Genomic DNA, 26,109 nt, shown 5'->3' with positions numbered 1-26,109 from the left:
AAACCATTTTCGTTGGTGTGTATGACCATAGAAGGTTTTTATTCATGTAAACAGAACAACAATTGTTCTCTAACTTAAATGAATAACCGTATTGCAAAAAACATGATCAAATCATATTCATGCTCAACGCAAACACCAAATAACACTTATTTAGTTTCAACACTAATCTTGAAAGTATAGGGAGTGTGCGATGATGATCATATCAATCTTGGAACTACTTCCAACACACATCGTCACCTCGCCTTTTACTAGTCTCTATTTATTCTGCAACTCTCGTTTCGAGTTACTACTCTTAGCAAGTGAACCAGTATCAAATACCGAGGGGTTGCTATAAACACTAGTAAAGTACACATCAATAACATGTATATCCAATATACTTTTGTTCACTTTGCCATCCTTCTTATCCACCAAATAGTTGGGGTAGTTCCGCTTCCAGTGACCAGTCCCTTTGCAGTAGAAGCGCTTAGTCTCAGGCTTAGGTACAGACTTGAGCTTCTTCACTTGAGTAGCAACTTGCTTGCCGTTCTTTTTGAAGTTCCCCTTCTTCCCTTTGCCCTTTTCTTGAAACTAGTGGTCTCGTCAACTATCAACACTTGATGTTTTTCTTGATTTCTACCTTCGTCGATTTCAGCATCACGGAGATCTCGGGAATTACTTTCGTCATCCCTTGCATACTATAGTTCATCACGAAGTTCTACTAACTTGGTGATGGTGACTAGAGAATTATGTCAATCACTATTTTATCTGGAAGATAAACTCCCACTTGATTCAAGCGATTGTAGTACCCAGACAATCTGAGCACATGCTCACTAGTTGAGCGATTCTCCTCCATCTTTTAGCTATAGAACTTGTTGAAGATTTCATATCTCTCAACTCGGGTATTTGCTAGAAATATTAACTTCAACTCCTGGAACATCTCATATGGTCCATGACGTTCAAAACGTCTTTGAAGTCCCGATTCTAAGCCGTTAAGCATGGAGCACTAAACTATCAAGTAGTCATCATATTGAGCTAGCCAAACGTTCATAACGTCTGTATCTGCTCCTGCAATAGGTCTGTCACTCAGCGGTGCATCAAGGACATAATTTTCTGTGCAGCAATGAGGATAATCCTCAGATCACGGATCCAATCCGCATCTTTGCTACTAACATCTTTCAACATAATTTTTTTTCTCTAGGAACATATCAAAAATAAACATAGGGAAGCAACAACGCGAGCTATTGATCTATAACATAATTAGCAAAATACTATCAGGACTAAGTTCATGATAAATTTAAGTTCAGTTAATCATATTACTTAAGAACTCCCACTTAGATAGACATCCCTCTAATCCTCTAAGTGATCACGTGATCCATATCAACTAAATCATGTCCGATCATCACGTGAGATGGAGTAGTTTCAATGGTGAACATCACTATGTTGATCATATCTACTATATGATTCACGCTCGACCTTTCGGTCTCCGTGTTCCGAGGCCATATCTGTTACATGCTAGGCTCGTCAAGTTTACCTGAGTATTCCGCATGTGCAACTGTTTTGCACCCGTTGTATTTGAACGTAGAGCCTATCACATCCGATCATCACGTGGTGTCTCAGCACGAAGAACTTTCGCAACGGTGCATACTCAGGGAGAACACTTATACTTTGATAATTTAGTGAAGGATCATCTTATAATGCTACCGTCAAACAAAGCAAGATAAGATGCATAAAGGATTAACATCACATGCAATCAATATAAGTGATATGATATGGCCATCATCTTGTGCTTGTGATCTCCATCTCCGAAGCACCGTCATGATCACCATCGTCACCGGCGCGACACCTTGATCTCCATCGTAGCATCGTTGTCGTCTCGCCAACTTATTGCTTTTACGACTATTGCTACCGCTTAGTGATAAAGTAAAACTATTACATGGCGATTGCATCTCATACAATAAAGCGACAACCATATGGCTCCTGCCAGTTGCCGATAACTCGGTTACAAAACATGATCATCTCATACAACATATTTTATCACATCATGTCTTGACCATATCTCATCACAACATGCCCTGCAAAAACAAGTTAGACGTCCTCTACTTTGTTGTTGCATGTTTTACGTGGCTGCTACGGGCTTAGCAAGAACCGTTATTACCTACGCATCAAAACCACAACGATAGTTTGTCAAGTTGGTGCTGTTTTAACCTTCGCAAGGACCGGGCGTAGCCACACTCGGTTCAACTAAAGTGAGAGAGACAGACACCCGCCGGTCACCTTTAAGCAACGAGTGCTCGCAACGGTGAAACCAGTCTCGCGTAAGCGTACGCGTAATGTCGGTCCGGGCCGCTTCATCTCACAATACCACTGAACCAAAGTATGACATGTTGGTAAGCAGTATGACTTATATCGCCCACAACTCACTTGTGTTCTACTCGTGCATAGCATCAACGCATAAAACCAGGCTCGGATGCCACTGTTGGGGAACGTAGTAATTTCAAAAAATTTCCTACGCACACGCAAGATCATGGTGATGCATAGCAACAAGAGGGGAGAGTGTTGTCCACATACCCTCGTAGACCGACAGCGGAAGCGTTATCACAACGCGGTTGATGTAGTTGTACGTCTTCACGGTCCGATCGATCAAGTATTGAACGTACGGCACCTCCGAGTTCTACACACGTTCAGCTCGATGACGTCCCTCGAACTCCGATCCAGCCGAGTGTTGAGGGAGAGTTTCGTCAGCACGACGGCGTGGTGACGATGATGATGTTCCACCGACGCAGGGCTTCGCCTAAGCTCCGCAACGGTATTATCGAGGTGTAATATGGTGGAGGGGGCACCGCACACGGCTAAGAGATCTCAAGGATCAATTGTTGTGTCTCTGGGGTGCCCCCTGCCCCCGTATATAAAGGAGCAAGGGGGAGGCAGCCGGCCAAGGGGAGAGGCGCGCCATAGGGGGGAGTCCTACTCCCACCGGGAGTAGGACTCCTCCTTTCCTTGTGGGAGTAGGAGAGGGGAAGGGGGAAGGAGAAAGAAGGAAGGGTGCGCCCCCCTTCCCTAGTCCAATTCGGACCAGACCATGGGGAGGGGTGCGGCCACCTTTTGAGGCCTTTCTCTCCTTTCCCGTATGGCCCATTAAGGCCCAATACGAATTCTCGTAACTCTCCGGTACTCCGAAAAATACCCGAATCACTCGGAACCTTTCCGAAGTCCGAATATAGTCGTCCAATATATCGATCTTTACGTATCGACCATTTCGAGACTCCTCGTCATATCCCCGATCTCATCCGGGACTCCGAACTCCTTTGGTACATCAAAACTCAATAAAATTGTCATCGTAACGTTAAGCGTGCGGACCCTACGGGTTCGAGAACTATGTATACATGACCGAGACACGTCTCCGGTCAATAACCAATAGCGGGACCTGGATGCCCATATTGGCTCCTACATATTCTACGAAGATCTTTATCGGTCAGACCGCATAACAACATACGTTGTTCCCTTGTCATCGGTATGTTACTTGCCCGATATTCGATCGTCGGTATCTCGATACCTAGTTCAATCTCGTTGCCGGCAAGTCTCTTTAATCGTTCCGTAACACATCATCCCGCAACTAACTCATTAGTCACAATGCTTGCAAGGCTTATAGTGATGTGCATTACCGAGTGGGCCTAGAGATACCTCTCCGACAATTGGAGTGACAAATCCTAATCTCGAAATACGCCAACCCAACAAGTACCTTTGGAGACACCTGTAGAGCACCTTTATAATCACCCATTTACGTTGTGACGTTTGGTAGCACACAAAGTGTTCCTCCGGTAAACGAGAGTTGCATAATCTCATAGTCATAGGAACATGTATAAGTCATGAAGAAAGCAATAGCAACATACTAAACGATCGAGTGCTAAGCTAACGGAATGGGTCAAGTCAATCACGTCATTCTCCTAATGAGGTGATCTCGTTAATCAAATGACAACTCATTTCTATGGCTAGGAAACATAACCATCTTTAATTAACGAGCTAGTCAAGTAGAGGCATACTAGTGACACTCTGTTTGTCTATGTATTCACACATGTATTATGTTTCCGGTTAATACAATTCAAGCATGAATAATAAACATTTATCATGATATAAGGAAATATATAATACTTTATTATTGCCTTTAGGGCATATTTCCTTCACCTCTCGACGGAGCAAAAGCACGAGCTGGCCACCCTTGCGGCCAGCTTGCGGGGTTGCCCTGTGAGGCGAATAGAGGTCGGCATGACGACCTACTCCTCAGAGGTCTCCGACGATGACCCGACGATGGAGACAGCCTCCGACGACGAGTCGACGCCCCTGCCCGCCCTGTTCCTTGCCGGCTTGATCATGGAGCATGCGCATGCGCACTTCAAGGATGCCATGGCAGAGTAGCAAGCGACACCATAGTCGATGTCAGGGTTCCGGCAAGTGCAGGAGGAACATGGTAAAACTTCTCCCTCAAGCAGCATCGGCTGACAGAAGGCCAAATCTACGGCCAGCTCGTGAGCGAGGAGGCCGAGGCGGCCATGGCCATGGAGAACCCCAACTCCGTCACCGAGCAAAGGGTGTTGCACAAGGCTGCGCGTGCACATGCCACCTACAATGCGGCCGCGACACAGTCGGACGTGGAGGCAGTGCAGGCGGTCGCGGACGAGAATGTCGGCAGCTGTGCACCCTTCGTGCCGCCAATAAAGTTTCGAGGGTGCCAATTCCACGACAAGGCATGTCCGTCCATGTCCACCATCGATCTCACGTGAACCGGTGACGCACAGGCTGCAGACTCCGACGAGGAGCAGTAGGGTGTGGGAAACAGCGAGGCCTCAAGTCCCCTGAGCCGATCCGTGTCCCATGTTCTACTCTTACTCATCGGCGGACGCACTTTCACTCTGCGTGGCTCAGCTGGCTGTCGGACATGGACGCGGCTGCCCGACATGGGCACGGATGAGAAGAATAAGGACCCGGAGGACGCGCGCCACCTTAGATTTAGACCAAATTTAGATTTGATCGCTTTTATTTAATGAAATATGCCAGAAATGTAAAACATTCGTCCGATCTAGATAAAAAATCGTTCAATTTGCATGTATTTCGTTCGGTTTGTTTAAATACGGTTTGAAATGTACACGGACATGGTTGGACGACCGGCTTCATATCAATGTCCACGTCTGGCTCAAGATAGATACATATCCATTTCATGGTCAGCCCGTTTGAGATGACCTAATATGGTATGGTATGCCATGGCCTATACTAAAGAATACATTTTTCTTTTTGAGAAGACAAAAAAACATTTCCAAGACACGGCGTGGACGGGCATCGCAAGGGTAAGAAATTCCCTTGTCCGCCCCCAATTCGAGACGGAAGCACCGCACAGCAGCCGACCCCGCTCCGGATCCTTCCATCCATCACGAACCCACAGCTCCACTTTCCTTTTATTTCCGCCGCCACGCCACGCGCACTGGGCGAAGGACAAGGCTCCGGCTGCCGCCATCGCCTCTGCCCCGGCTATAAAGCCGCGCCCTTTGGCCGGTCCGCTCCTCCTCCTCCTCTCTTCCTCTGCGCCGCGCCTCTCGCCTCCTCGCCGCGCTCCGCCCGGTCCGCTCCTCCTCCTCTTGGTCCGGGCGGTGCCTCTCTCCTCCGACCTCCCCGCCGCGCTCCGCCCGGTCCGCTCCTCCTCCTCTTGGTCCGGGCGGTGCCTCTCTCCTCCGACCTCCCCGCCGCGCTCCGGCGGTCCGCTGCTCCTCCACCCTTCGTCCGGGCCGTGCGTCTGCCCTCCTCGAGCCGGGTTTCATCTTGCTCGTCCTCCTCGATCGATTTGCCCGTCTAGAATCGCGTCCGGATTTGATTTTGCTCGTCGTTGCCGTCGCCGGTTTAGATAGATAGAGAATCCAGCCTGATTTGATTTTGCTCGTTCTCGCCGTCGTCCGTCTAGAACCGCGCCCGATTTGATTTTGCTCGTGCTCATTTCGTCAGTTTAGAGTCGCTTCCGAGTTGATTTTGCGCTTCCCCGCCGTCGTCGGTTTAGAGTCGCTTCTGATTTGGTTCTGCTCGTCCTCGCCGTCGTCCGTTTTCGTTTTGCTCGTCCTCGCCGTCGACCCGATGCGCTTGCGTGTTCTTGGCCCGTCTCGTCGAGGGTCTCCCGTCTGGTTCGCGATTGAGAAATTTCTGCGTGCGCTTCTGTTATCTGAGAGACGCTTTGGATCCCGCGTTTCGTGTTCGTGTCGCCGCGAGCGTTACAGGAACGGTCGGGTCTTGGTTTTGAAGTTGGGTTCCGGCCGTAGATGGAGAGACGGTGTCAGTTTGGCGTGCTAGTTCAGATCGGTTCCTAGGCTCCTGCGTTGTTCGTCGGTTGTTGTCTGATCTCAAACGGCTAGCTTGTTCGTGTTAGCCTAGATCCTCTGGTTCCTATGTCGATTCTGATTGTACCAGCTAGCTTGTTTCACTTTCGTCAGGCTAGATGCAGGGGTGATATTGTTCTGATGGGTGTTAATTTCTGTTCTTTTCAATTCAATTGGTTGGTTACTTCCTATCATGCTCTGTTTATGTTCCCATATATGCCGATGTGTGTTCAGGTGTGCCATTTCGAGCAGGCAGGCATAGCAGAAAGTTTTAAAAGAGTGCACATCATGTGGCTTGCTGCTTGACTAATTGAACACCTGCTGCTGCTACTGTAGGACAAGGTTTCCTTCTTTTATTCCTTCTGTCGCTATTTCCATTTTCATATAGGAGTGCACTAGATGAATTGCTGCTAGCCCCTTAGACTTCGTTCTGATTGCATAGCATTACTCCAGAATTTTGTCATTGCACACCTGCGCATATAATTCTGCTATGAGCATAACTTCCAGAATTTATTTATCTGTGAAAGCACCTTCATCACATGTTTTCTATCAATGTTGCTCATGTCCCTTTTGTTTGTCCTGTTAAATTTTATGGCATCAACTTGGAGCAAATTTTGTACTCATTGGTTAAAATATCAAGAATGCTGGTATTTGTCGCTATGTAAGCCATGCACTTGGGAAGCCTGGGCGTGATTAGGATTTGGATTGCATATAGATTTTATGCTATGCTTGTTTATAACCTGGTTGTGACCTAATATAGTGTAAATTTGCTATTTTTTTAATTTATTTTATGTTCAACGCAAGTAGGTTTTGTTTGTAAGTGGTATTTCTTTTGCGTGTGCATGAACATTCATGCTGTCAATTTTTCTTATCATAATCGTTTACCATGGTGTTCGACAATACATTTCTACTGTTCTTTGTTCCCTTTTGAGGTTCACTGACTCAATTATGCATGAGATATGATATCAATTACTGCTGTCCAGTCACTGAAATAATGCTTTTCTTGCTTTGCCTAGACTTTGTGACAAGAATAAGCATGCGTCTCTGTGCCTACAAACTTGTGGGTAGTGATGATGATCTAACTAGCTTCCTGTTTTCAGGAATGAAGATCTGAATTACCCTCTTCCCTCTACAGAAATCAGTTTACTCATTCAGTTTCTTGAACTTCTTTATAGCTTTCTAAGTTTACTTCGGCCTTGCATGTATTAGCTCTGTTTGTACCCTTATCTATGTCTGTTTCTTTGTGTGTTTCTTGTGTGCAAGCGATCCATTGTGTGTGTCTGACTGTGTGTGTGATGTGCCCCTATCTATGATGTTTCTTTGTCTGTTTCATGTGTGCAAGTGCTGCATTATCTGTGTGTGACTATGTTTGACTGCTTGGATGGGGTGATTCTGATTGTGTTACTGCTTATATGGTCTGTCCAATTGGTTTCTTATTCATGCTTTGCTTGTGTTCCAATGTCGTCTCCCCATATATGGGGATGTGTTCAGGGATGCAAACCATTTAGGCCGTTTCGAGCAGGCAGCGATCCAGAGATGTGCGCTGGTCAGGCTTCTCTCCTGCTGATAGATGATGATAGGCTGAGCAGAAAAGTTTGACTCTTGTAACACTCATTTGCTTGTCTTACACTCCTTTGTGTGGCCGATTTGGCATCCAATGCATCTCATGCCTATCTTGTATATCTCACTCACTCATCACAGCATCCTTTTCCCTGTTTTTGTTCCTTTTTTTCTTATCATAATAATCATGTATACCGTGGTGTTTGACAAAACATTTTTTGTGATATGTTATGTCTTATGTGGATATCATATTCTTTTTTTGTATTACTGCTGTCCATTCACTGGAATAATGCTTTTCTAAGTATTTCAGGCAGGATATAGAAAAATGTCACATTTGCTCTTCCTTGTGTTGCTAAGGACACTGATGGGTGGGGTTTGCTTACAGCGCAGGTATATTTATGTTTTCTACATTTTGTGATGCTAATGTCTGTAGTCCCAAAACGCTTATTTAGCCATGTTTTCCTTGTTCACTTCACAAGATTATGTATTCATGCTGATAGTATGTTGCTCTTTCCAGGACCGATAATTCTGATAGTATGCTGATAGTATGCCAAGGACTGCTCAGGGTTCCTATCGCTTTCTGTTTTACCAACTAAGGTAATCGAATTTTGATCTTCAGCTTGCAAATTTATCACCTTATGGGAGGGAAAGGTTTGCATGTACATGAGCTGTGATTATCTACATATATACTTGAATTGCTTTGGATTTGTTGGACTGCTATTCTACATGATGTTCTCCATGATTCACTTGATCTGTTAATTTGAATATTTTCCTGGTGAGTTCTTTAGGTTCATCTTGTGACACAAAATACAATTTTGGTACGTGCAGACTCTGAAATTTGGTGATAAAGAAAAAGGTACCTCCTAATTTGCTCTCTGGCTCTCTTACACTTGTCACTTGTCTTTGTTTATATAGCAGTAGTGGCCTCCTGGCTTGTAGTTGGGTAATGCAGAGAGAGGTTTGGAATTGAAGAACTAAAATAATGCAGAGTCGAAGGTTTTGAATGGGAAGCTTGAACAAAGAGTTTACTTTTTCTCATGTCTTTGATTAGTTTCATCCTATCTATGTCTGTTTCTTGTGTGCAAGCACTCCATTGTGTCTGTGTGACTGATTGTGTGTGTTTCTTGTGTGCAAGCGCTCCATTGTGTGTGTGCGTGTGTGTTGACTGTGTCTGTGTGTCATTTTATGACTGACTGTGTATTGATGTGACTCTGTGTGTGTGTGTGTGTGTGTTGACTGTGACTGTGTGTCATTGTGCAAGCGCTCCATAACTACCTATTGGCACCTGATAATGCATGGAAATTTCTATAAGGTCATGGGCATGTAATTTTATGACCTACATACCTCTGTAGTTGGGTAGTATCATTGCCCTTTGGACACTCTTCAATGCATTGCTGTATATTTTCCTGCCACAAGTATGATGTTTGTGCTCAGAATGATGTATATGTAGAATCCAGGGTGGATGGAGGTTTTCATGATGGCTAATTTGATTTGTTATGGTTTTGATGGTGTGCTTCTTGTGTTTGAACTGAAGCCGTGGATCACTCATCAACCTGTCTGTGTTTGTATGGTAACCCCTCTCGAATTTAACTCCTTTCAAGTTTGTACACAATATTTATGCATATCCCACATTTTAGCTAGTTATATAGTAATACCATGCTTCTTTGGATGTTGTTCTATATATGCAAGTGTGGTGAGCTCACATATTGTGTCAGTATCTACCTACGCAGCTGAATTATAATTATTTCCGGATAGGACAGAGGTGCAATGTTTACATCCATGGCAGAAGGTTCTTTAACACTGAACTCATCAAAGGTCCTTGGACTCAAGAGGTTTGTTTGTCATTGCACTCCTGACTTTGCTAGAGAAAAAAAAGATTTTACACATTTTATAGTTATATTTATGATCTTTTTTCTACAGGAAGATGACAGAATTATTGACCTTGTAAACAAGTATGGACTAACAAAATGGTCGCATTGCAAGGTATTTCTTTTGATTGTTTTATTTTTATATGGTTTGCTGAAATGCATTTTTCCCCTATGTGCAAGGTAAACACATTGGTAACAATTCTATGTTGATGCATTGCAGGTCAGCTACCAGAACTTCCTACTGCTGATCCTGGGATGTTTCCGAACATGCTCCCGAACATGTTCAATTTATCCGCTCTAGGACAGGTGACTACTGTGCTCCTTTTATGATTCAGTGTAGCTAGTACTCAAATCATGGATAGTCCATTATGTCATCACAACGCGACCAGATTCACTCTGATTTGCAGTTTATTTGGTGATGAACCCACCTGTGATCTATTATGCTTCTTTATTATTCAATTCAATGTTTTGTTATTACTTTCTAATTCTTTCTTTCCTTTGCATCAATCCACTCGCTATGCAGCCACAGCCATGACACAGTAGGTATGCTCGATTTTTTGCTTTGTGCTTGAGATTTTTCTTGTTCTGTGATGCATATGTCTGACCACTCTTTTCTTAGGTTACTCGGCATTGTCAGCGTGTTTACTTTGGTGGACTTCCCCCGATCGCTAATGAACAGGTAATTGCCTTGAGTAACTTGTTATTTCTTGGCGTCTCTTTCTCTATTCGCAGTCCTTGCTAACTATTTTTTTCTTCTTTCTTCAGACGGTTGCTCTATTCTTCAAATCAAGTTATGGCTGCTATCGGGGGAAACACATTTGGTCTAGGTGATGCAGTTGTTAATATGAAGCTGATTTTTGAATTCATTCAAAACATCTTAGTTGTTAATACGAAGCTGATTTTTGAATTCATTCAAAACATCTTAGGTGGCATAATCATCTGAATCCAAACATATGGAACGATGCTTGGACTACTGAGGAGGAACATGCACTGATTAATGCCATCAGGTACTGTATTTGGGAATAAATGAGCAGAAATAGCAAAAGTTATTCCTGGAAGGTACTGCATGCCAAACAACTTACATCATGGGTCTTGCTTGTAGTATTAGCTTTCTGTCTGTGCCCTTTCTGTCTCTTGTGTGTGTGACTGACTGTGTGTGACTGTGACTGACTTTGTGTGACTCTTACTGTGTGTGTGTGACTGAATCTGTGTGTGACTGTGACTCTCTGTGTGACCGACTGTGTGTGTGTGTTTGAATTAATAATGCATTTGCTTGATGGTGTGTGCTGTATGCTTGCTTGATGGTGTGTGCTGTATGCTTTTCTTGATGGTGTGTCCTGAATGCTTTGCTTGAATGGTTGGTGTTGTATGTTTTGTTTGTTGTGGTTTAACACTGCCTTTGCCGGTCCCAAGCCCGGATGTGAAAATGTGGAGGGAGCTGCAGTTACCTCTTTGTATTGTTTGCATTACACACAGTTTGCATTAACTTCTTTGTATTGTTTGCATTACACACAATTTGCATTACCTTCTTTGTGGTTACTGTCCTGATTGAAATAGTGGATCTTCACATAATGTGATAGCATGTGATAAAGCTTTGAGATGCATCCTTCCTTGATATGAAAAATCTAGGCATGCCACGAACTTCGTGATTCCTTTCTCAAGCTGTATGAGGTCAGTGTTTTTTTTTTTTGCGAATAATATGAGGGTCAGTGTTTGTTCACAGCAGAAATTGTTCGCGCTAACTGTCGACTGAGCGAACGTTCCCTATATCCCCCTTCCTTGCTCCACTAACGCCAACCCCCCATCTTTTCCTACCCCGTCTCGCACTCCGCCCTGCAAGTGATTCAGTATTGTTTCTTTGTCTCGGCTGTCGATTCGAGCGTCTTCGACTGCTCGGAGTCAAGTTCTTCATTGGTTCCAGCATTGGGCTAAGGAGTACACTGCTCCGCCACCACCCCTCTGTTTTCTGTAGGGTTCATTCCGCCATGGGTTTCGATGGATGTTGAGCGGCTGACATGGTGGCGACGACAATTTTTGTCGGCAGCCGAAAGTTTGTCGACACGGCGTCGCAATTGCATTCATTGCGGTGGTGATTTGCGGTGTCAGGGTAGAGTTCCCAAGATGTTGGAGTTGTCGCGATGGGGAGGGCCGTAGTGTGCTTGGATTAAGTGCTGCGAGCGTCATGGCCACAATCATAGTAGGGTGCAGCGAGCGTCGTGGCCACAACCGCAATAGGGCCATGGGCATTGGCGCGTTCGATTTTTGCGATTTTGTTGGGGTTGTGAGGAGTTTGGTTTTTACAATTTTCTTTGTTTCTTAAATTCTTTTCCAGGCCGCAGCCCAACCACTTATGTTTCTATTTTTTTCCTGCTTCCCTTCCATTCTCATGGGCCTGCAGCCCAACCACCTAAGCGAGGACTGTTTTCCTTCTCTTCGCCTTTGTACGCTCTCACTTACATCTCGCTTATATCTTCCTTCGGTCTCACCTAAAGCGCGTCTATAGTTTCGGGCCGGCCCATTCACACTAAAATAAATACACAGAAAAAGGATCACACGAATCAATCCCACGCTGTCCTAGCTGTAGCGTTGCACTGCTAGCCAATGGTCACGACCTTCTTAAAAAAAAAGCGTTGGATTTTCATTGGTTTTTTTTTCACCGTTTTTCTTCGTTTATTTTCTCTATTTTACTTTTTTTCTATTTTGTTAGGTTTTCTTTGTTTCTTTTTTCGTTTTTCACTAGCTTCTTTCTTCTCTTTGTTTTGTCTGCTTTTGTTTGTTTTTTCTCGTTTTTCATTGATTTTCTTTTGTTTTATCTCAGGTTCTCATTGCTTATATCTAATAAACTTTATTCTAATATACATGTTTAATATTTTTCAAGTACAAGATTAATATTTATTGAATACATGGTCAACATTTTTTCAAATATACAGTTAACAATTTTTAAATGCTTGATTAACATTTTATAAATACCCCAAACATTTTTTATTAGGTCAATTTTTTTTATGTACACATTTTACACTTTCTTTTTTCAATTCCTTGATTAAATTTTTTGAAATATAAGTTTAACATTTTTCAATACATGGTCAACACTCTAACTACATACATTTAACATTTGTTCAAATGCTTGATTAATATTTTTTGAATATATGGTCAATATTTTTGCTGTACACATTAAACATTTTTCATATGCTTGATTAAAATTTTGCAAAGACAAGTTTAAATGTTTTTTAATACATGGTCAACATTTTGGTATACACATTTAACAATTTTTAAATGCTTGTCTAACATTTTTTAAATACTTGTTTTTCAAAAATTTCAAATGCTTGGATTAATATTTTTTAAATACATGATCGATTTTTTTACACATGTTATATTTTTTTGTATACATTAGGAACTCTTTCTCTATGTACATTTAACATTTTTCAAATGCTTGCTTAGCATTTTCTTAATGTTTTATGTAAAATATTTTGTAATATATTTATTTAGAATATTCGTAAGTACATACATTCTCGTTTTTCATTGATTTTCTTTTGTTTTATCTCAGGTCCTCATTGTTTTTCTATACACATTTTCGGTATATATCTAATAAACTTTATTCTAATATACATGTTTAATATTTTTCAAGTACAAGATTAAGATTTATTGAATATATGGTCAACATTTTTTCAAATATACACGTAACAATTTTTAAATGCTGGATTAACATTTTATAAATACCCCATAACATTTTTAATAGGTCAACGTTTTTTTATGTACACATTGTACACTTTCTTTTTTCAAATCCTTAATTTTGTTTTTGAAATACAAGTTTAACATTTTTTCAATACATGGTCAACACTTTAACTACATACATTTAACATTTGTTCAAATGCTTGATTAATATTTTTTGAATATATGGTCAATATTTTTTCTTTACACATTTAACATTTTTCATATGCTTGATTAAAATTTTGCAAAGACAAGTTTAAAAGTTTTTTAATACATGATCAACATTTTTGTATACACATTTAACAAATTTTAAATGCTTGTCTAATATTTTTTGAATACTTGTTTTAAAAAAATTTCAAATGCTTGGTTTAATATTTTTTAAATACATGATCAATTTTTTGTACACATGTTATATTTTTTTGTATACATTTTTAGTATACAGTAGAAACTTTTTCTTTATGTACATTTAACATTTTTAAAATGCTTGCACTTTTTTAACATTTTATGTAAAATATTTATTTAGAATATTCGTAAGTATAAACGGAAGTAAAAAATGGAAAACATGAAAAAAAAGAGGCAGTGGCCTCCCGTGCACTGGGCCGGCCCATACGCTTGGGTGGGTTCAACGAGTCGGAAGGTTACCTCGCTATAAGTGAGTTATAGCCATGCCCTACTTAGATAAGGGAAACATACATCCATATGATGGAAACCCCTCCTTACTTAGACAAGGGAAACATACATACATATGATGGAAACCCCTCCTATTCCTCCCTTTAATTCGAGTAAATAGCATAAAACTACTACCGTTCGGGCTAGGTTTTCAAAAAACTACTGGTTTTATATTTTCGCTGATAACTACCAACTTTGGGTCGACTGTTTCAAAACCCCCAAATGACCAAGTGCTTTAAAATTGACCGTGATTATGACAAGGATGGCCCACTCGTCGGAGCTGACGTGGCATAAAATGTCAACGCCGTTATCTCTCTTACTTACCTTGTCTTCTTCTTCCTCTATCTCTCTTTCTGCCTCACGCCGCTCGCCCCCAGCCATGGAGGACCTTGGGCTCGACGCGCACGCTCACCACCTTGGTCGGCCGTCCGGTCGCTAGAGCGATGCCGCTGCTGGGCAGCCCGCCTTCCCCCTCTCCCGGCAGAATGACCATGTCCAGGGGAAGCATCCTACCCAAGTTAGGCGACCTTCGCTGGTTGCTATAGACGAACAGGGCCAAGGGAAGAGCGCGCACAAAGCTACGCATGTCGGTGCTCGTGCGCCGCCACCTGCTGCTATCGTCGGCTCCTCGCCACCCCTGGTGTGGCCGCTCGTTGCCGCCACCTATTGCGCCCACCGGCCACTCGCTGCCCCTACTTTGAGAGTATGGGGCTCTGTAGGGAGCCGCTGCGTGCTAGTGGCCGCACCAATGGGGAGCCGCCACATGCTGCTGGACATGAGCGGTCTGAGGCCCTACTGCTGACCGCGCCACGGGGAGCCGCCGGCCGCGCACCCCTAGTCAATGTCCTGGAGCTCAGCCTCTTCAGGTCACCGGCTGGGGAGGGAATGGAGGGGAGTGGAAGGCGATTCTAGGGAGAGGACAGCGGCCGGTTGCGGGAGAGAGGTCGAGCTGGATCGGCCCAGGGACCTGATTTACAAGGACTTGGTTGCTTTTTTAAGGAAATTACAGGACCTGATTACTTTTTTTGAAAAATATAGGTACTCAATTGCTTTTTATAAATATTTGGGCCCCACCTGTCATAACCAATGAATAGTCAACCTAACGGTGTTGACTTGTATGCCATGTGGACCTGACGGGTGGGCCGCAGGTGTCAAACAAACAGTTTAAAATTTAAACACTAAGTCATTTGGGTTTTTTGAAACAGCGGACCTCAAAATTGGTAGTTATTAGCAAAAAAAAACCCGGTAGTTTTTTGAAACCCTAGTGTATTTTTTTATTGATAGAAGAAGAGAGAATGAGTACAAGTGAGATACGACACATGCACGAACGCAAGGCGTGAACACGGTGCCCAAAATAGAAAAGTATGACTAGAGGGATCTCGGAGTTGGAACCTTCTTTGGATTCTATATGCGTGCATGGCACATGCCTTTTACTAGTTTATAAAATGTGTGAGATGCATGCCAACATCTCGATGATTAAAATGTGTTTAACCCCCTGAGTATCGCAGACAGTTAGCCTCTCATACCATGTGCAGTTGTACAACACACAAACACAATCGTCCATGCAACCCGTCCGCATGATATCACACACGTTTGTTCTCTAGTGGGCGACCTACGAACCATCACACGTAATTTATAAAGTAGGCGATTCCTTCATCACACACAGAGGATGCAATGTGAGGGGCTTAATAATACTCCTCGTCTCGAATTACTTGCTTATGTCTAGACACGTTTTAGTGTTAGATACATGATTTAGACAAATTTAAGACAAATAATTTGAGACGGAGGTAATATGACTCTGCACTGATGGGGATGCACACGTCTACAACCAATTGGTGCCGGACAAGTGGATTTGCGTAGCGATGCTTGCAGCAACAACGACAACGGCGAGAACAACACGACGGTGTTCTATGGTATTGTGCGGTATTTGATCGATGTCAAGGTCGGTGTCCCAGTGAGGAAGAAAAGAGAGTCTGAATCAAAAATTCTGGGGCTATGCAAAGGGAAATACTACCAATGACGCCAAACGACTCCCTCCGTCCTATAATATAAAAAGCGTTTTCGACACTAGCGTATATACGTAGTGTCGAAAACGCTTTTATATTATAGGACAGAGGTAGTAGTAACGAGCTGATGGTACTCGATGCAATGCGCTGTCGATGCCTCGTAGGTGGCCAAACAATGGCCTAGTCTAAGTCTTCTGCCCAAGACCAGCCACAAAACATTCCCGTACGCCCAGGGGAAATGGAATTTCCTTTGCCGTATCAACCGGTGCAGTGTTCGCAGCGTATGGACCACGATTCCACGGGCGTGCAGGGTCCAGGCCTAGGATGAGAGTTCCTGACCACGACCTTGCTTTCCTCTTGTTAGAAGGGAGAGGGATTTGGTGCGGAATATAATGGATGTTGCATTGAGCCTCTCGGGCGGTTTATATAGAGCACAAGGCTTGGAGGGTAAGAAGCCTCTCTTAGAGATAAGGTTACAAATCATAATCTACCATATACAAAGATATGCCTATATACTCTAACATCCCCTGCAGTCGTAGCGGTAGCGGCACAGACAACAGGAGCATCACGGACGGTCAGACTGGTGAGAATAGCAGCCGACAGGCTGACATCCCCCCGCTGTCATAGCAGTAGCGTCGTGGACGGTGTCGCATCGCGGACGCGTTGACTGTAGAAGAAGCCGACGAGTTGCTCAAGCGGAAGATAGCCCTTTGTGCCGATGTCGAGGTAGCCGAGAGCGTAGGATGGTGTAGCCGTGCAAAGAACGCCGTGGTCGATGTTGGGTCGGGGTAGCCGGTGTCGAGGTAGTCGCCGTGGAGCCGCGGAAGAAGAGCAGCGGCGGCGGCGGCCTAAGGAGGCGGCAGCGGCGGCTAGAGAAGAAGCGCGGCGGCGGTGCTCGAAGTAGGCGATAATGAACCCGACAGCATGACGAAGACCGGCGCGGACGGTGACGTTCCCGCGCTAAGGGAGACGGCGCGACACATATCACGTGGAAGTCAACGCGCGTGGACGGCGGTGGATCGTGGGCCGCAGCGTTACGGCTCGAGGGGCGACACAACGGCGGCGAGCAGGTCGGGGCGACGGCTGGGAAGACCTCAGGGCGGTTGCAGGGATCACGTGCCACGCTCGCTACGGCCCGACAGGGCGACGCAGCGGCAGCGTGAGGGTCGGTGCTGCCTCGGGGACGGCCTTGGTGCGGCGGTTGACCGCGGGCCGCGACACTACGGCCGAAGGGGCGACGCAGCGGCAGCGCACGAGGTGGTGCAACCACGGGAACGGTCTCGGAACGGCGGTGTGGACCACGTGTCATGGCACTACGGCCCGAAGGGGCGACGCAGTGGCGGTGCGGATCGTTGCAGCCATGGGGAGAACCACAGGGCGGCGGCGCTGCGGCCCGACGGGCGACGCAGCGGCAGCCCGTTGCTCGATCGGTGGTGGGGCGCGCTGAACTCGGGAGCATGGCGGTGATGGCCGGTGCAGGGCGACAGGAGGGCCGACGCACGGACGGCGAAGGGCCCTGACAGCCGCCTCGGCGCGCGTGGCTGCCGGGTCGGTGAAGAGGCCGGCCTGTCGCGCCGGTGTTGGAGTAGAGGCGCACGGGGGTCGACGGCGGCGGCGGGCGACGCAAACCGATTAAGATTAGATCGAAAAACCAAAAATAAAAACGACGATCAAAACGACAGGCGAGAGAACGAAAAAACCCGGAGCAAGGGCTCGGAAAAAAGACTCTCTAGGGCAGCCGACCAACACGGCCGGCGGACGAACCCTAGGTACGGGCGGCGCGGCCCCGGCGGCGGTCATGGAGGCCGACCGCCCCAGAGGCAGCGCGCGGGTGCGGAAGCGGCGGCTGCTAGGGTTTAGAACCCGGAAACTGATACCATGTTAGAAGGGAGAGAGGGATTTGGTGCGGAATATGATGGATGTTGTATTGAGCCTTTCGGACGGTTTATATAGAGTACAAGGCTTGGAGGGCAAGAAGCCTCTTCTAGAGATAAGGCAGAAGATGATTACAATTCATAGTCTACAATATACAAAGATATGCCTATATACTCTAACACCTCCAAACACAAAAACAAAAGCTTCACAGCCTTGTGATTGCGATAAAACCACACTGTTCTCGCTCGGCTCAAGCCTCACGCGCGAACATGAGGGTCTTCGGGCTCCTCGCTTTCGCCGGCTGCGCGGCGTTGCTCGCGGGTGCCGGCGGGCAGCAGGAGGCCGGCGTGCCGTCGATCATCACCCGGGAGAAGTTCGACGCCATGATGAGCAACCGCAACAAAGGCAGCTGCGAGGGCGGCGCGTTCTACACCTAGAACGCATTCGTCAAGGCCGTGAGCAAATTCCCTGCCTTCGGCAATGCCAGCGACGACAAGACCCGCAGATGGGAGCTCGCCGCCTTCTTCGGGCAGACCTCCCACGAAACCGTTGGTATGATGCAAGATGACGCTTATGCTTTCACTACTACCTTCGATCTATTTCATTTGTCTTTGAGTTAGTACAACTTTGTATTAAGATTGGACTAACTCAGCAACAGTCAATATGGATCGAGGGGTGTAACCTTTTTTTTTTCTGTCGCGAGAGAATCCACGGCATGACATGCTATCGGGCTATGACGTCAGGTTACTGCTTCGTGAAAGAGCAAAATCCAGTGATCATGCGCTACTACGGACGAGGCCTAGTACAGCTGACCTAGTAAGAAGCATGAAACAGGCTTTTGCCCCGCTTTATTACATACATATATTTTAATATTATAATACGAACTATACATCATATCGTTTATCTATTCTTTTTTGGACATGAATCTAGTGTGAGTTTCATATTAGTAAGTAGGTGTGGCTAGATCTCAGTTGACCGAGACATAAACAAGTCTCAGTCAAGTAACACAAATATAAAAAGAAGATAGACAAAATAAAGAAGAAAATTTGCATGGATTTTCACGTAAGATATCACAAACATAATTGACTCTCAGTCGACTGAGATTTAGCAATCCTAGCAATTACACAGTTCATTGTCACAGCGACTTCAACTATCGACAAGCCGGGGAGGCGTTGGGGCTGGACCTCCTAGACAACCCGGACCTGGTGTCCACGAACCCCGTCGTGGCGTTCAAGACGGCAATCTGATGTTGGATGACGCCTCAGGCGCCCAAACCATCGTGTCACGCCGTGATGACCGATGGCTGGACTCCTTTTGCCCAAGATGTCGACGCGGGGATGCTCCCCGGCTACGGCATGACCACCAACATCTTCAACGGCTCGGCGGAGTGCGGCAAGGGCTACGCGACCCCGCTGGCCAAGGACCGGGCCCGCTACTACAAGATGTACCGCGACATGCTCAAAGTTGAGTACGGTGAAAACTACGGGTGCGGGCACCAGAACTTAACAAAGTCGTTGTTGCCTCACGGAGGTTAGTGTTCACTTCTGTGTTGGTCTAGTCACATGTTGCGCATGTTTGAATTGAACCAGCGAGACGCATGCTAATCCAGTGTCATTCTGCTTGGAATTCTTTCACAGAATCTTCGCCTCCTCGGAACAGAACCAGGCTTCTGATCGGCATCTCTGTAGGTTCTATGTTGTTTTTGCTCGTTTTCGTCACTTTGATCTGTCTCCTCCTACGGCGAAACCGGGCCGAAAACCATCACTGAGCAACGGAGCAAGGGCTATCAGAGGCCGGCTTCTTTGATGACAATCAGAGCATGGAAGAAGACTTCAAGAAAGGAACCGCGCCCAAGCGGTTTTGCTACAGCGACTTGGCCATGGCCACCGACAACTTTTCCGACGATAAGAAGCTAGGACAAGGGGGCTTCGGCTCGGTGTACAAAGGATTCCTCAAGGAACTGGACCTTCACGTGGCCATCAAAAGAGTCTCCAAGGGCTCCAAGCAGGGGAGGAAGGAGCATGCCTCTGAGGTGAGGGTCATAAGCCGGCTTCGCCACAAGAACCTCGTGCAGCTTATCGGCTGGTGCCATGGAGGCCGTGAGTTGCTTCTCGCCTACGACTTGATGCCCAACGGCAGCCTCGACAGGCATCTCTACGCTGCCAATAATGCCATTCTTCCATGGTCGGTTAGGTCGCCCACCAGAGAAGAAGCACCTCACTCTGCATATTACTACTCACTCCGTTTTTATTTACTCTGCATATTAAAGTTGACTGAAATCAAACTTCATAAAGTTTGACCAAGTTTATAGTAAACAATATAAATATTTACCGTAACAAATCTATATGATGTGAAAATACATTCAGTAATGAATCTAATGGTATTAATTTGTTATTGTATATGTTAATATTTATGTCTATAAATTTTGTCAAAGTTTATAAAACTTGACTTTGACCAAAGCTAATACATGGAGTAAATAAAAAAAAAGGGAGTATCGCATTGCTTCATTAGCCCTCAGCAGATGATGATTAATGTTGTATATGTTTATATCTTCAGACATGAGATTGTGCTCGGGTTAGGATCCGCGCTTCTCTACCTACATCAGGAGTGGGAGCAGTGCATCCTGCATAGGGACGTCAAGCCAAGCAACATCATGCTGGATGCGTCCTTCAACACCAAGCTCGGCGACTTCGGTCTCGCCAGGCTGGTCAAACACAGCCGAGGTTCGCTCACCACGGCACACACCTGCACAATGGGATACATGGATCCAGAATGCATGATCACTGGCAGGGCCAACGCCGAGTCAGATATTTACAGCTTCGGCGTTGTCCTCTTGGAGATCGCCTGCGGCAGACGGCCCATGGTGGTGGTTCAACAACAAGAAGAAGATGATGATGATGAAGATGTGGTCCACCTGGCTCAGTGGGTCTGGAGCTCGTATGGAAGAGGGAAGATTCTGGACGTCACCGACACACGGCTGGGAGAAGAATTCGATGCTCGGGAGATGGAGTGTGTGCTGATCGTTGGGCTTTGGTGTGCTCAGCTCGATTTGAAGCTGAGACTGTCTGTCATGCATGCTCTCAACGTGCTGCGGTTTGAGGCGCCCCTGCCTCCCCTCCCCTCAAGGATGCCGGCTGCAAGCTACATGCCACCAATTAGTGGTACAGGGAGCTGCACATCTTCATCGACGGTAACACGCCACATCAACGACATCATGTGTACATCTTTGGTGGCAGCAACGGCGTGGCTGCCACTCAGTCGAGCTTGACTGAAGAATCTTTGCTGAAACGAGATAGACCACACGCTTCTCTGATCGCACCCGGAAAAAAAGTCCAGCCGTTTTTCGTGGAAGTTGAAGTATTTACTATGGAACAAATGCATTTACGTTCTGAAATGCAGTAGGACTCGTTTGTTTCGAACATGCACTCGTTGTCTTTAATTACATTATTAGTTGTACCATCAAACCTTTACAAAGGTTTCGTGTTTTAGAATTGAAACACATCATCGGATTTACACAAGTCACATAGCAAAGTCACTTTAGCTATAGGTCAACTCGCTGAAAAATGTATTTGGGTCAGTCGATTTTTGAACCATTGATCTCTGTCTCAAGATTCCCGCTCCTTGTTTTTTTTTCTGTTGTGTGTGTTGTCATGCTTTGGGCTGAAATTTTTGGCTGACCACTATTGTGGTCAGTCGATTCCTTATTACAGTCGATGCTAAAGCCTATTTCGCGTTTCCTTGTGTGAGTGCGGAATGTTTCAAGATTTACTGTGGAAGAGAGGAAGCAAGAGAGTAGTGGAGGTGGGAGAGATGGAAATGGTGGAACCGTCTGTAATGTTCGACGGTCTGATTTTAGCATCAAGATTCGTGCCGCTTGGCTGTGGTTTTTTTGTTCGCTATAGCATCTTAATAGACATGTGAGGCACGGAACACCAGGCTCTACAGGCACTGGCGTTGGAATTATAGAGGCACTGGTATCAACTCTGTGGATGCACAAATGTGTGGTGGCAGGGGCATGCATCCGTAGACTCACTCAGAGAGTCACGGTTGTGAAGTCTTTAGAGTTACGAGCGTGTGTCACCACGGGCACGTGAGAGTCATGCGTCGGGAAGTGTGGTAGTAGAGGCATGGGTGCGAATACTGCTTAGAGAGTATCGGTTGTGGGTCCACATGTGTGAAGTCTCTACAGCATTCGTCGTGTGGTAGTAGCGGCGTGCGTCAGGAAAGGTGCAAGCAGTTCATCATAGTACGTGCTTAGTAGCTGAACGAAGTGCACACTATCTAAGCGTGCCAGTGCAGTATGTGCTTAAATGGCTTATGCAAAAACATTTGTACGTGCTTAAGCGGACGCTTTGATGGTTGCATTTTCCCGGCAACCGCGAGCACTGCCACTCGGCAGTTGCCCCGACGCACAGCAACGGCGAGCGCATGTCTACCGCCCTTACTACCACGACGAGGCCGCGTCCAACCGCATCCTCCACGACCCAAACCTTGCCACAAAAAGGCAATTGCGCTTCCATAGCCGCTCAATTTCGAAAACACCATTGCTGCTCCATCTCAACTAGCAACTCCCCACAATCTCTGTCTCAAGGCCGCCATCGCTGGAGGAGCGTAATGGCGGAGGAACCATCTGCCAAGTGTCCCCGTGGTGAGACGTCCGACCAGAGCACCGAGGTCGACGACGTTCAGGTCCCTGGTCAGAAGCACGACTACAAAAGGCACCTCAAGGAGGTTGACATCCACAGCAAGGAAAAGCTGGATGTTGTATGCACCAGCAATCCCGACGAAGCCGACAAGATGATCAGCAGGATCCTAAAGAGGGTCTGCGGCTTGTACCCTGAGCACATCAGCGTTGATGTTGAGTATACCAGGGAAGACGAACCTCCGCAGAGGGCAGCGGTTCTGCAGTTATGCGTGGAGGAACTCTGTCTGGTATATGATACGTCTCCAATGTATCTATAATTTTTGATTGTTCCATGCTATTATATTATCTGTTTTGGATGTTTATGGGCTTTATTAAACACTTTTATATTATTTTTGGGACTAACCTATTGACCCAGAGCCCAGTGCCAGTTCCTGTTTTTTCCCTTGTTTAAGTGTTTCGAAGAAAAGGTATATCAAACGGAGTCCAAACGGAATGAAACCTTCTGGAGAAGTTGTCCCTTGGAGTCCACGTCAAGGAAGCAACGAGGAAGGCACGAGGCAGGGGGCGCGCCCTCCACTCTCGTGGGCCCCTCGTGGCTCCCCTGACGTACTTCTTCTGCCTATATATATATATATATCCATATACCGTAAAACGATCGGGGAACAGAATAGATCGGGAGTTCCGCCGCCGCAAGCCTCTGTAGCCACCAAAAACCAATCGGGACCCTGTTCCGGCACCCTGCCGGAGGGGGGAACCCTCATCGGTGGCCATCTTCATCATCCCGGCGCTCTCCATGACGAGGAGGGAGTAGTTCACCCTCGGGGCTGAGGGTATGTACCAGTAGCTATGTGTTTGATCTCTCTCTCTCGTGTTCTTGATTTGGCACGATCTTGATGTATCGCGAGCTTTGCTATTATAGTTGGATCTTATGTTGCTTCTCCCCCTCTACTCTCTTGTAATGGATTGAGTTTTCCCTTTGAAGTTATCTTATCGGATTGAGTCTTTAATGATTTGAGAACACTTGATGTATGTCTTGCGTGGGATAACCGTGGTGACAACGGGTTATTCTATTGATTCACTTGATGTATGTTTTGGTGATCAACTTGCGGGTTCCGCCCATGAACCTATGCATAGGGGTTGGCACATGTTTTTGTCTTGACTCTCTGGTAGAAACTTTGGGGCACTCTTTGAAGTACTTTGTGTTGGATTGAATAGATGAATCTGAGATTGTGTGATGCATATCGTATAATCATACCCGCGGATACTTGAGGTGACATTGGAGTATCTAGGTGACATTAGGGTTTTGGTTGATTTGTGTCTTAAGGTGTTATTCTAGTGCGAACTCTAGGGCTGTTTGTGACACTTATAGGAATAGCCCAACGGATTGATTGGAAAGAATAACTTTGAGGTGGTTTCATACCCTACCATAATCTCTTCGTTTGTTCTCCGCTATTAGTGACTTTGGAGTGACTCTTTGTTGCATGTTGAGGGATAGTTATATGATCCAATGTTATTATTGTTGAGAGAACTTGCACTAGTGAAAGTATGAACCCTAGGCCTTGTTTCCTAGCATTGCAATACCGTTTACGCTCACTTTTATCACTTGTTACCTCGCTGTTTTTATATTTTCAGATTACAAAAACCTATATCTACCATCCATATCGCACTTGTATCACCATCTCTTCGCCGAACTAGTGCACCTATACAATTTACCATTGTATTGGGTGTGTTGGGGACACAAGAGACTCTTTGTTATTTGGTTGCAGGGTTGCTTGAGAGAGACCATTTTCATCCTACGCCTCCCACGGATTGATAAACCTTAGGTCATCCACTTGAGGGAAATTTGCTACTGTCCTACAAACCTCTGCACTTGGAGGCCCAACAACGTCTACAAGAAGAAGGTTGCGTAGTAGACATCAAGCTCTTTTCTGGCGCCGTTGCCGGGGAGGTGAGTGCTTGAAGGTATATCTTTAGATCTTGCAATCGAATCTTTTTGTTTCTTGTTTTAGCACTAGTTTAGTTTATAAAAGAAAACTACAAAAAAAGGGAATTGAGTTTGTCTCATACGCTTCGTCTTTTTAATATCTTTCGTGAGTATGATGGAAAAGAAAATTGTGCCAAAGTGTTAGAAGAAGAATGCATTAAAATGTTTGGCACTAAATCTTTGAATGATGAGCATGATTGCAATGTTGTTAGTATGAACTCCTTGAATATCCATAGTACTAATGATGATTGCACTAGTTATGATGAAAATGTCTCCTATAAACATGTCAATTTTTGTGGAGTGCATTGGGTTTGCAAGTACACACCAAATAGGGAAGATAGATATTGCAAGAGGCATAAGCATTTAGAAACTAAATTGTTGCAAGAAAGGCTAGATGTTTGTGCTGAAAATTTAAATTTTCTTGGCCGTACTTGTGGACTTTGCAATGAATAGGGTCATTTAGCTATCCGATGCAAATTGTTTCATGATCTAATCGTGTCCAAAAATTGTGATGACTTGATTTCCCTTACACATTATAATGAACTCAGTTTTCTTATGGGTTACGAAGAAATGAAACGTATAACTAAGCATCTTCCAGAATTCACCCGTTATAAACTTCTTGGTTTTGATCTAGAGGAAATTTGTATGTATTGTGCGGTGAATTGCATTGAAAATCCTTATATTGCCAATTACATAAAGAAAATAAAACAAATAGAGGATGAAGAGAATAGTAATGAAATGGAAGAGGCTTCCCAATATCCTCCTATTATTTCTTATGATGAATCAGGTAACGAGGAGGAGCCTTCTATTCAACCAATTTCATTAATAAGGAGCTCCAGAAAGAGGATTGAACCCACACATGATGTGGTGAAGAAGAAGAAAAGAAAAAGGAAGAGAGGTAAAAAGATATCTCTCCCAAATAATGTTGCTCCTATTATTGTTGTGCCTCATGAAAATGAATCAAAAATAATTGTGGAAGATGATGATCTCGTTATGCCTATTGCTTGTTGTGATGATTATGATTGAGAAGATAATGATACTTCTTATGATCTTGAAAATCTTTTTGGCACTTGCTTGGAAGAATATGATAATTGCTATACTATTGGTGCTATCCATACTATTAATGATGAGAGTGATTATGCTTATGATATGAAAAGGCCCAAGCTTGGGGATGCTATGTTTGATGAAGATGATGTTTTTGAGAATATATTTGCTGAAATTAATGTTTGTCCCAAGCTTGGGGATGCTACGTTTAATGAAGATGATATTTTTAGCCTCCCAAGTTTTGATATGCAAATTTATAATGATGATAGCATGCCTCCTACTTATGATGATTATATTGATGAAAGTGGGTTTGGAAGAGTGTCAACTTTAGGAAGTAATGATCCCACTATTTTGGAGGATGTTGAATCTTATAATATTTATGAAAGTGTATTTGGAGAGGTCATGACTTTATTTAGTG

At 45.0% G+C, this 26,109-nt stretch overlaps 1 long non-coding RNA gene and 1 pseudogene across 34 annotated transcripts; both read left to right on the top strand.

Annotated features, from left to right (window-relative positions):
* The first annotated feature begins 5,427 nt into the window (after positions 1 to 5,427).
* Positions 5,428 to 11,141, top strand: LOC123180389 (uncharacterized). Of its 34 annotated transcripts, none has more exons than XR_006490971.1 (11): positions 5,439 to 8,282; positions 8,410 to 8,489; positions 8,681 to 8,748; positions 9,350 to 9,462; positions 9,648 to 9,724; positions 9,813 to 9,875; positions 9,981 to 10,066; positions 10,284 to 10,303; positions 10,380 to 10,439; positions 10,526 to 10,587; positions 10,687 to 11,141. It is a non-coding gene; the product is annotated as an uncharacterized lncRNA (long non-coding RNA). The 34 variants fall into 34 exon arrangements; XR_006490962.1 differs by having other exon boundaries at positions 5,440 to 8,282; positions 9,653 to 9,724; XR_006490957.1 differs by having other exon boundaries at positions 5,440 to 8,282; positions 9,343 to 9,462; positions 9,653 to 9,724.
* A 7,013-nt stretch (positions 11,142 to 18,154) lies between these two features.
* LOC123165633 (L-type lectin-domain containing receptor kinase IX.1-like) lies at positions 18,155 to 21,462 on the top strand (annotated as a pseudogene).
* Positions 21,463 to 26,109: the final 4,647 nt, after the last annotated feature.

This window comes from Triticum aestivum, chromosome 1D (assembly GCF_018294505.1).
Source record: "Triticum aestivum cultivar Chinese Spring chromosome 1D, IWGSC CS RefSeq v2.1, whole genome shotgun sequence".
Lineage (NCBI taxonomy): Eukaryota > Viridiplantae > Streptophyta > Magnoliopsida > Poales > Poaceae > Triticum > Triticum aestivum.
Note: the sequence above shows the minus strand (reverse complement) of the source record. Positions and strands in the feature narration are given on the sequence as shown.